This window comes from Macaca fascicularis, chromosome 12 (assembly GCF_037993035.2).
Source record: "Macaca fascicularis isolate 582-1 chromosome 12, T2T-MFA8v1.1".
Lineage (NCBI taxonomy): Eukaryota > Metazoa > Chordata > Mammalia > Primates > Cercopithecidae > Macaca > Macaca fascicularis.
This window is the reverse complement of record NC_088386.1, coordinates 11,408,646-11,418,556: the sequence shown is the minus strand read 5'-3', so window position 1 is coordinate 11,418,556 and position 9,911 is coordinate 11,408,646. Positions and strand designations below refer to the sequence as shown.

General features: G+C 49.7%; 1 long non-coding RNA gene across 1 annotated transcript; it reads left to right on the top strand.

Moving 5' to 3' along the window:
• The first annotated feature begins 245 nt into the window (after positions 1-245).
• Positions 246-7,976, top strand: LOC135966514 (uncharacterized). Its single transcript, XR_010579840.2, has 2 exons — positions 246-368; positions 7,694-7,976. It is a non-coding gene; the product is annotated as an uncharacterized lncRNA (long non-coding RNA).
• The last annotated feature ends 1,935 nt before the right edge of the window (positions 7,977-9,911 follow it).

The window sequence follows — 9,911 nt, the reverse complement described above, 5'->3', positions numbered from 1 at the left end:
GGGCACACACAGCTCCAGGCGCTCAGCCTACCTCATCTCCCTTGACCCTGCTGGCACCTCTGCTGTGAGCCATGTCCCCTCAAAACTCCTATGTCCAAGCCTTAACTCCCAGTGCTTCAGAAGGTGACTGTATTTGGAGATAGGGCTTCTAAAGAGATAATCAAGGTGAAAAGAGGTCATACGGTTGGACCCTAATCCAGTATGACTGGTGTCCTTATAAGAAGAGAAGATTAAGACACAGACACAGACAAAGGGAAGACCGTGTGAAGACACAGAGAGAGGACGGCCACCTGCAAGCCCAAGAGAGAGGCTGCAGGAGAAATCAACCGTGCCAACACCTTGATCTTGGACCTCCAGCCTCCAGAACTGTGAGAAAATACATTTTGTTGTTTGAGCCATCCCGTCCGTGCTACTTTGTTAGGGCAGCCCTAGCAAACTGACACAGCGTCCACGGAGCGGGGTGCCATTCCTATCTTACAGATGAGGTCTGTAGCGCTGCCAGACGCCACACACGGAATCCCGGGCCAGTTCCTAAACCTCCCTGAGCCTCTGTTTCCTCATCGGCAAAGAGGGATTAATGATAATTTTGTGGTAAGGATTCAATGAGAAAGGACACAATGAATGTTTGTCCCCACGCATGCCTCGGCCCGATTTGATTAAGAAGCCCATGGGCCTGGGGCGGAGGCTAGCTGTGAGTTCTGCATGTGGTTGACAGTTGGTGTTGATGAATGATATGTTAAAAAAAAAAAACACCCCAAACCAAAAAGCCTTTTGCACTCTATAGAGAACCTGAAATCAGAAGCGCTCAGTTTCATTAGCTGGCGGATGTCTCTGGCTTGTGAACTTGACTGGGCACCCTGGGACTCCCTATGTCAAAGTCTTCCTATGGCAGCCTCCAGCGAGTTGGGGGAGGGTGAGAGGGCGCGTCTTCCAGGCACCGTCTGCCTGGCTTGACCCTGGTGAAGTGTACATGAGAACAGAGCCCAAGGGACCAAGCCCTCAAGCCCAGGGGCAGAGCTGGCAGGAACGTGGGGGCTGCACGCCTGTAGGCACCATTGGTGTGCAGTGTCAACCAGGTGGATGTTCCTTGTTAAGCCTGTGCCCTGCTCAACTCAGTTGGTGGGAGCAAGCTTCCTTCTGCCTGGATACACCCGAGGGTGCAGAGCAGCACGTGCAGATATGTTCCTGGGGCTGGGTACCACTTTCTCTTTTATTTGGAAGTTGTCTCTCACAATGGAACAGAACCTTTTTCCACCCCTGAACCTGGAGGAGCCATCAAAATCCTAAATGTTACTCTGGGGGAAGCTGATTCTGGGAGGGACCCAAGGGGTAGGGCAGGCAGGGGCCCTTCTTTGGGTTGGTCTAGAAACCTACTCTGTACCCCTCAATTATATTTTAATATCTATCTGTACACTTTCACACCACAAGTCCTAAAGCATCGTTAATTAGGTCCCACACACAGATACACACACCCAGCTCAACAATGATAGAAAACGCCAAATTCAAATTGACAAGGAGCCAGAAGCCCAGCCTTCCTTCTGGCTAAAACAGAGGGACCCATTATGCTGGAATATTATTTTCTCATGGTTTGGAACCATTACATCAGCCTTGATGTAATAACATTGTTTAACTTCAGAGGTGTATTTATTTTGGTTTGGAGTTCAGATAGTTTAGCCTTTAGCTGGGGATTGAGCAAAACGCAGACAAAGCCACTAAAGTTTGAAATGAGCCATTCTGCCGTTCCCCTTCTCCCCTCCCCAGAATAAATATTCTTCAGATGTAGTTTCATCTCACAGCAAAGGTGGTGACCAGGGTGCTGATACATTTTGGAGGCGATTTTTTTTTTCCCTCTGGTGGTTGGCTAACATGATGATGACCAGCTGGGCACTGAGTGGGTAATCGAGCCCCAGACCCAGTAAAGACTTGGGAATTCCACCAGCAGCTTCTCTGAAGATAGCCTATGATCTTTCCACGGTTCCTCCATAAGCCCAGCTCTTCTCCTTAAATAACTCACTACAGGTAGCGCTTTGATCGGTCACCGTGGGGACACAGGGGAGGGCTCTTGTTAACGGCTGAGTCCAGAGGGCCAGGTCTCCAGATAGGAGCTCTTAGAGCCCCAGAGAGTAACTGGAGGCTTCTAATTGTTTCCTCTGAGTCCAGTCCTTGGAGTGGGTGGAAAAAACTCTGGTACCCGGATGTCCTCTGTGCTGGAGTGCAAGTGACAGGAACTGTGAAATGACTACTGCGGCCGGGTGGTGGAGGCATGGGAGCCCCAGGGCTTGTTCGTGGGGGAGCCCTCCCGACTGCACGTTCCCTCTAGCTCCATGCATTTCTCTCCCGCCCTACGCAGCGACACCACCATTGACAGGAATTTCCTGGCAGGTCCACTTGCTCATCAGCCATTCTTTCTGAGGCCTTCCTCCCCAACTCGACTTCGACAGTTCTTGGCTCTTATCAGGGTCCCTACCAATCTCCATGTGGCCAAGTCCCGGGTGCATTCCTGTTCTCATCGTACTCCACGCTCGCAGCATTTGCACTTGGCCCTCGTTCCCTCTCCACCATGCTGGCCTGTGTTCCTCCTCCTCTGCTGGCTCTCTGGCCTTCAAAGGCCAAAATGCCCCAGGGTTCCTCCTTGGCCCTCTTTTCTTCACCAACACCCTCTCACTGAGCGAACTCATTTGGCCCCTGGGTTTCAACACCAGCCATTTACTGGTGGCTCCCAAAATGGTATGACCTCTGCCCCGAATCCCAAACTTCCCCATCCAACTACTTCTTCAGCAGTTGCACTCGGTACCTAACAGGCCTCTCAAAAGCAATATACCCAAGCAAAACTTTCACTGTCCTGGGTCTCTCCCCATCCCTTCCTGCCCCATGAATGGCATCTTCCTCCTGGCTCAGCCCCGTAACCTTGGATTCATCTTCTTGTGTCTGTCTTTCCTTCATACCCACACCCAATCTTTCAGCCAGGTCTGTCAGCACTAGCCCCCAAGCAGAGGCAAATCCAGCCACTTCTCACCACCTCCACGCTGAAGCGCTAGCCCAGCCACCCTCATCTCTCACCTGATTATTGCAACAGCACCTAACTCATCTCCCTGCTTCCACTCCTCCCGGCTATAGTTTCCCCTCCACCCGTAACCAGAGCAATCTTCTCACCTGGTAAATCAAATCATAGCAGCACTTTTTAAATCCTTCTCATTGTAGTTAGAATGCAGCCCAAGCTCCTTTCCACACCCTTGGGCACACCCAGGACTTATTCTTTTTAATATTTATTTATTTATTTATTTATTTATTTATTTATTTATTTGAGATGGACTCTCACTCTTGTCACCCAGCCTGGAGTGCAATGGCACGACCTCAGCTCACTGCAACCTCCGCCTCCCGGGTTCAAGCAATTCTCCTGCCTCAGCCTCCCGAGTAGCTAGGACTACAGGTGCATGTCACCACGCCCGGCTAATTTTTGTATTTTTAGTAGAGATTGGGTTTACACCCAGTATTTATTCTGTGTATCTTACTTTCTGATTGAACCCTTCTTTTATTTGGAGCAGCACAGTACCCAGTTAAATGCCTGTATTTCCCAGCCTCCTTTATAACCTAGGGGTGGCGAGTGAGATGAAAGCAGAGCTGTTGAGTGGGGCTTCTGGTATTGTCCTTTCAAGGGAGCTGGCTCGGCTGGGAGAATGCAGAATTTTTCCTATTCCATGCTTTCCTCCTTTCTACTGCTTAGAATAGAGACGTGATGGATGGTGCTCCAGCAGCCATCTTGTGGTATAAAGCAACCTTGACGATAAAAATGTCATAAGAGAGATAGAAGGAGCAGGGCTGCCAGATGACCACAGAGTCATCATACCAGGCTTGTAATTAATTCTGAGCTTCTCTGATGTAAGAAATATCTTGTGTTAGCCACTGATTGAGGCTGATTGAATCTAACCATAAGAAGTAAAACTTGCAAAGCTTGATGTAATCTGGCCTCGACCTCTCTAAGTTCCTTCAACCGCTCTATTCTAACTTTGCCATGTATTGTGCATGCTGGTTTTCCCTCAATGCTCCTTGAACATTCTAAGCTTAGTCCCATCTTGAAGCCCTTCCCCCAGATCTCTGTGACTTCTTCTTTTGTATCTTTTGACTTCTTCAGAGAGGCCTTTCCTGACTTGTGTAGCCCCTAACCAGTCTGCTTCTCCTTAAGCTCCTTTAAACATTGTCATAGCACTTTTCGCTCTTTGAGATTACTTTGTAAAACATGCTTATTGCCTGTTTCCCCCCTTAGATTGTAAGTTTCATGAGGACAGAGGTTTTGACTGTTTTGTTCACTGCTTTAGCTCCTAGGCTTTGCATATGATAGGTGTTTAGTAAGTTATGTGTTAAATGAATGTGTGGCATGAGATGACTTTTCAGAAGTTCCTGAAAAAAACTCATCTTGGGTGTCGCCATACATCACAGAATCCCTTCTGCTGTATTTGAAAATAGCCCAGCAAACACTTGTGGCTCACTCACGACTTGCTGGGCCTGCTGCGCATTGGGATGTAAAGACAGCGTAGCTCCTTGTCCTCTGGAAGCTCAGAGTGGACAAGAGCGTGTGTAGATAGAAGACTGAGGTACCAAAATACAGGAACACCGCGGCCAGCCTCAGGAGACTTTGGGACAGACTTAGAAGGCAGAGTCCTAGGGGCTTGTGATTGTTTGGATGAGGGAGAGAGGGAGAAGGGAGAATGGAGAGTGGCAGGTGTCTGGCATCAGGGCCACATTTCACCAGGCATGTGTGACATTAGAGGGCATGACAGAGAATGCAGCGCATCTAGACAGTAAAGCTTTTTTTTTTTTTTTTGAGACGGAGTATTGCTCTGTCGCCCAGGCTGGAGTGCAGTGGTACGATCTTGGCTCACTGCAACCTCCACCTCCCAGGTTCAAGCTATTCTCCTGCCTCAGCCTCCTGAGTAGCTGGGATTATAGGCGTGTGCCACCACGCCTGGCTAATTTTTGTATTTTTAGTAGCGGCGGTGTTTCCCCATGTTGGTCAGGCTGGTCTCGAACTCCTGACCTCAAGTGATTCACCCGCCTCAGCCTCCCAAAGTGTTGGGATTACAGGGGTGAGCCACCGCGCCCGGCCTAGACAATAAAGTATTGAAGTACTGTGCTGGAGTTCTATGCAGGCTACCTAAAAGGCACAGAGGACCATGTGGTAGGTTCTGTGGTTTTAACAGAGTCAGGGGCTGATTAGGAGAAGCTTCGGGGAGGCAGTGATGCTGGAGGCAAGCTTGGATGGAGTCGAGTGTTCTCCGCACAGACAAGGTCCAGGGGAAGGAGCTGCAGGCTAAGCAAATAGTAGATGTAAAGATATGAAGGGGCGAGGTATGTAGCACAACCTGGTTTGTCTGGGACTGTCCTGGTTTTACCACAGAAAGTCCTGTGGCCCAGGAAAACCCTTCATCCCAGGCAAGCTGGGAAGATTGGTCATTTTAGAGATCCAGGGTCTGTTAGGGCCATTGGAGTAGCTTTCAGTGGCTGGAGAAGAGAGAGTCAGTGAGTTGCGGGGGAGGAGGAAGGGGCTACTTCATGGGAAGCTGGAGGTGGCAGGGGCTGGATTAAAAGCCTCCTAGGCAGCAGAAGGAATCGGATGTTTTTCCTGGATAGGGGAGAACCACTGAAAAATACTGAAAGATAGGAGTGAGGCAGTAAAGAAATGAAGTTCTTTCTACTGTAACGCACATGGAGCTGCAACTCATCAGTCTGCGTGTTTTACGGACCAGGCTTGGCTGCCACCACTTTACTCCTAAAGCAGCACAGCCCGTACCCAGGGCAGACTGGGCGCAGGCAGCACCTGCTTGAGGAAGTAGCCCCAGTGTTTGCTCGGCTCCGGCATCGTCAGTCAGAAGCCAGTTGCATCGGCCATCCCTTAGCACCCACTTTTGGGGGCTTCCCAGCTGAAAAGCCTCGCAGCTCCGGGCTCCCTATGGACCTGAATCAGGAGGGCAGACCACGCCCTTACGCATCCCCGGCGTCTTCCCTGTTCCAGTCACTTTTTACATTCAGAGTCCACCCACCTCCTGCCCTCTCTTGCATACTGTCACCTGCAGCGCCCTCTCCTGCCTCCTTCAGAGCCCACCCTGCTGTGCCTGGCCTCCCTGGCCACCCCCTGGCTGCAGGACATCCCCTGTCCTGGTTTCCTTCCACCTCCCTGACTGCCCCTTTCTGTTTCTCATCTTCGTTTTTCTCCTGCTCCCCAGCTCCCCTCTCAACCCTATGCCTCTTGACTCAGCTACATTAGGTCTGGCTTCACGTAGTGGAAAACCCCAAATAGTGACGGCTTAAGTGCCCAAGGTTCTTTTCTGTCCCGTGAAAGCAGAGCAGAGGAAGCAGCTCAGGGCTGGTGTGGCAGCACGGCAAAGTCACCGCGACCCCAGTCTGGCCTTTAGGAATCTGCTGTCTGGAAGGCCCTGGCCAGATCCTGTTCCCTGACCCTGACCGGCTGGGCCCTGCTTCCTCCGGGTTGGCTTAAGCCCCAGCGCAGGCCCAGGCAGCTCTCCCGCAAGCTCCCATTGGCCCTCCATCTCCTGCAAGCTCCACTGTGCCAGGACCTGTCCTGTTCATTTCCTCCCTCCATACTGCCTTTTGCGGGGCTTGGTGCTTGCTGCCAAGGTGTCCGCCCTCCCTGCTAAGTGATCTGAAGTCAGGACAGTGCCATAGCCCAGTCATTGCCTGGCACAGTGTTCTGTTCCTACTAGGTCCTCTTCGGACATGTGGAATGAATACAAGAACCTTTCTGAGCAATAGTTGGAGGCATCAGGAAGGGCTAAAGACCATCCTGAGGGGCCCCGAACTCAGAATATGTTCTGTGGTTGGAGGCTGGGTGCGGTGGGTCATGCCTGTAATCCCAGCACTTTGGGAGGCCAAGGCAGGTGGATCACCTGAGGTCAGGAGTTTGAGACCAGCTTGACCAATATGGTGAAACCCTGTCACTTCTAAAAATACAATAATTAGCCAGGCGTGGTGGTGGGTGCCTGTACTCCCAGCTATTCGGAAGGCTGAGGCATGAGAATCGCTTAACCTGGGAGGTGTAAGTTGCATTGAGCTGAGATCATGCCACTGCAGTCTAGTTTGGGCAACAGAGCAAGACTCTGTCTCAAAATATATATACATATATATATACACACACACATATATATATATGTGTATATGTGTGTGTGTGTATATATGTGTGTGTGTGTGTGTGTGTGTATATATATATATATATATAGTGTGGCTGGAGAGGAGGGCTAGTTATCACCAATGTGTACAAGATCAGTGAGTGTGTCTGACAGTGTTCATAGATTTAATTACAAGAAGATTCATGGTTAGCTGAGCTCAGGTAAATAACAGTTTGACTACATTATGTACAGATACAAATGATGTCCTAAAGGGATTGTGTAATAATGCGTGTGACACCTCTTTTGACCAGTGTTACTTAATGTCAGTTGATGAGTGCTTCAGTATTTCTATGCCTGGCAGGTTCTTCTTTTTATTTCTAATTAAGTTTCTTGCTCTGTGCTGTTATTTCTAAATCAGTAGGAAGTTGTAGGGGTATGAGAAACATTAGACACCCTAAGGGAGATGAAGGTCAAATGAAATTTTAATGTTTGTATTTCTTCATCCTAAAGATGCTATCTATTTATCTGGTCTATCTTTACATCTTTTTTTTCTTCTTCTTTTCTTTGGAAAGGTGTCGAAGGGCACATCCTCCAGTCCCCGGCTTGAGATCAATTTGCGTGACAGGCCCTGCTGACAGGCGGACGGTTGAGGACAGTGCCTGGTGGCTTGGGCTCTGTTCATGGTTCTATTGGCATCATGAATGCATGTGGCTCGACTCTGGGAATCTTGGAGCAATGCAGACAGCAAGTTCACTATAGCTGTTTGCCCTTCAATAGGCCAGAATTAAAACATCGTCCCCTTCGCAGTGGGGCCTCCTAAATAGATATAAATAAATCCATCAAGCAAAGATCAAACCCTTCCCTTTTCATTCATTTTGTTTTCCTCTGGCATTTCAACCCACAATCTAATATATGGGAAAGAGAAGACACTGTAGAGGTTGAATGACCTGGGCTAGGGAGGTAGGTGAGAAATGCCTCCTTTCTCAGACCAGCACCTGACTCGCGGTTTGGGGGCTTGGGTGGGGAAGGAGGAAAGACAGGGAGCATGGTATGAACCAGGAGCCTGCCCAGCACCCAGATCAAAAGGGAAAGGTCTGAACATTGAGAGGACTTGAAATTAACAGAGCTTTACCAGCCAGTCAATAGGTCCTGGCTGCAGGAAGATGAACCTGCTAATGGCTGTTTTTTTTTTTTATTATTTTTATTTTTATTTATTTTTTTTGAGACGGAGTCTCGCTCTGTCGCCCAGGCTGGAGTGCAGTGGCACAATCTCGGCTCACTGCAAGCTTCGCCTCCTGGGTTCACGCCATTCTCCTGCCTCAGCCTCCCGAGTAGCTGGGACTACAGGCGCCTGCCACCACGCCCGGCTAATTTTTTGTATTTTTAGTAGAGACAGGGTTTCATCGTGTTAGCCAGGATGGTCTCGATCTCCTGACCTCGTGATCTACCCGCCTCGGCCTCCCAAAGTGCTGGAATTACAGGCGTGAGCCACCGCGCCCGGCCAATGGCTGTGTTTTTCTCCTTTTACGGCCACAGTGGTTTCCCCAGCGGAGTTCCCTTCAATGCGAGACAGAGACCATTTTAATGACTGCGAAAATTCAATTAGAGTCTTATGTCAGGGTGGGGAAAACTTATGCGAAGCCCAACATTTTGGTGGCTCTCTTTTTGAGCTGCTTTACTGTGGTAGCTTCCTAGGAAGTGAGCTCCATGAATATGGAACATAGGGTTGCAGCTGAGGGGGTGTGGGCTGTTGGAGACAGAGGTCCTCAGTTTTCATATACATGACATGATTGATGAGTTTCTTGGTTCTGTTGAAAAAGCAAAAAAGGGGAGGCCGAGGCGGGCGGATCACAAAGTCAGAGGATCAAGACCATCCTGTCCAACATGGTGAAACCCTGCCAATACTAAAAATACAAAAATTAGCCGGGCATGGTGGCACGTGCCTATAGTCCCAGCTACTTGGGAGGCTGAGGTAGGAGAATCGCTTGAACCCGGGAGGCAGAGGTTGCAGTGTGCTGAGATCATGCCACTGCACTCCAGCCTGGTGACACAGCAAGACTCCGTCTTACCAACAACAACAAAAAAGCAAAAAAGATGTCTCATCTGTGGACAAACATAATTTCTTTGGTTTCTGTGTTGTCCCTGTCACCCATCAGAACCTCAGAAATGCTGTCTTGGGTCAGCTGTGCATTTTTCTTTGCTGGTGGCCCATTGGACAGGCAGGTCACTTCTTTTTTTTTTTTTCTTTGAGACGGAGTCTCACTCTGTCGCTCAGGCTGGAGTGTAGTGGCGCGATCTCGGCTCACTGCAAGCTCCGCCTCCCGGGTTCCCGCCATTCTCCTGCCTCAGCCTCCCAAGTAGCTGGGACTACAGGCGCCCACCACCACGCCCGGCTAATTTTTTGTATTTTTAGTAGAGACAGGGTTTCACTGTGTTAGCCAGGATGGTCTTGATCTCCTGACCTTGTGATCCACCCACCTCGGCCTCCCAAAGTGCTGGGATTACAGGCGTGAGCCATCGCGCCCGAACTCTGGGCAGGTCACTTCTTGTCCTCTGAGGAGTAGATGGAAAAAAGGTCAGTTCGAAGTTCAAGAACAGCTGAGGACTGAGGCATGCCATTTAAGGGGAGTTTGGTACTTGAACCCAAGTGTTCCCAGAGTGGTTCCCAAGTGCTCCCAGAGTTGGGCTTGGAGACCCTAAACAAAGAAACCTTAGAAATGCTCTACTTTTCCTTTGTAAGTAGCAAAATAGCCAGCTTGCTGGGTTCTCGGCCACACACGGGCACCTGGA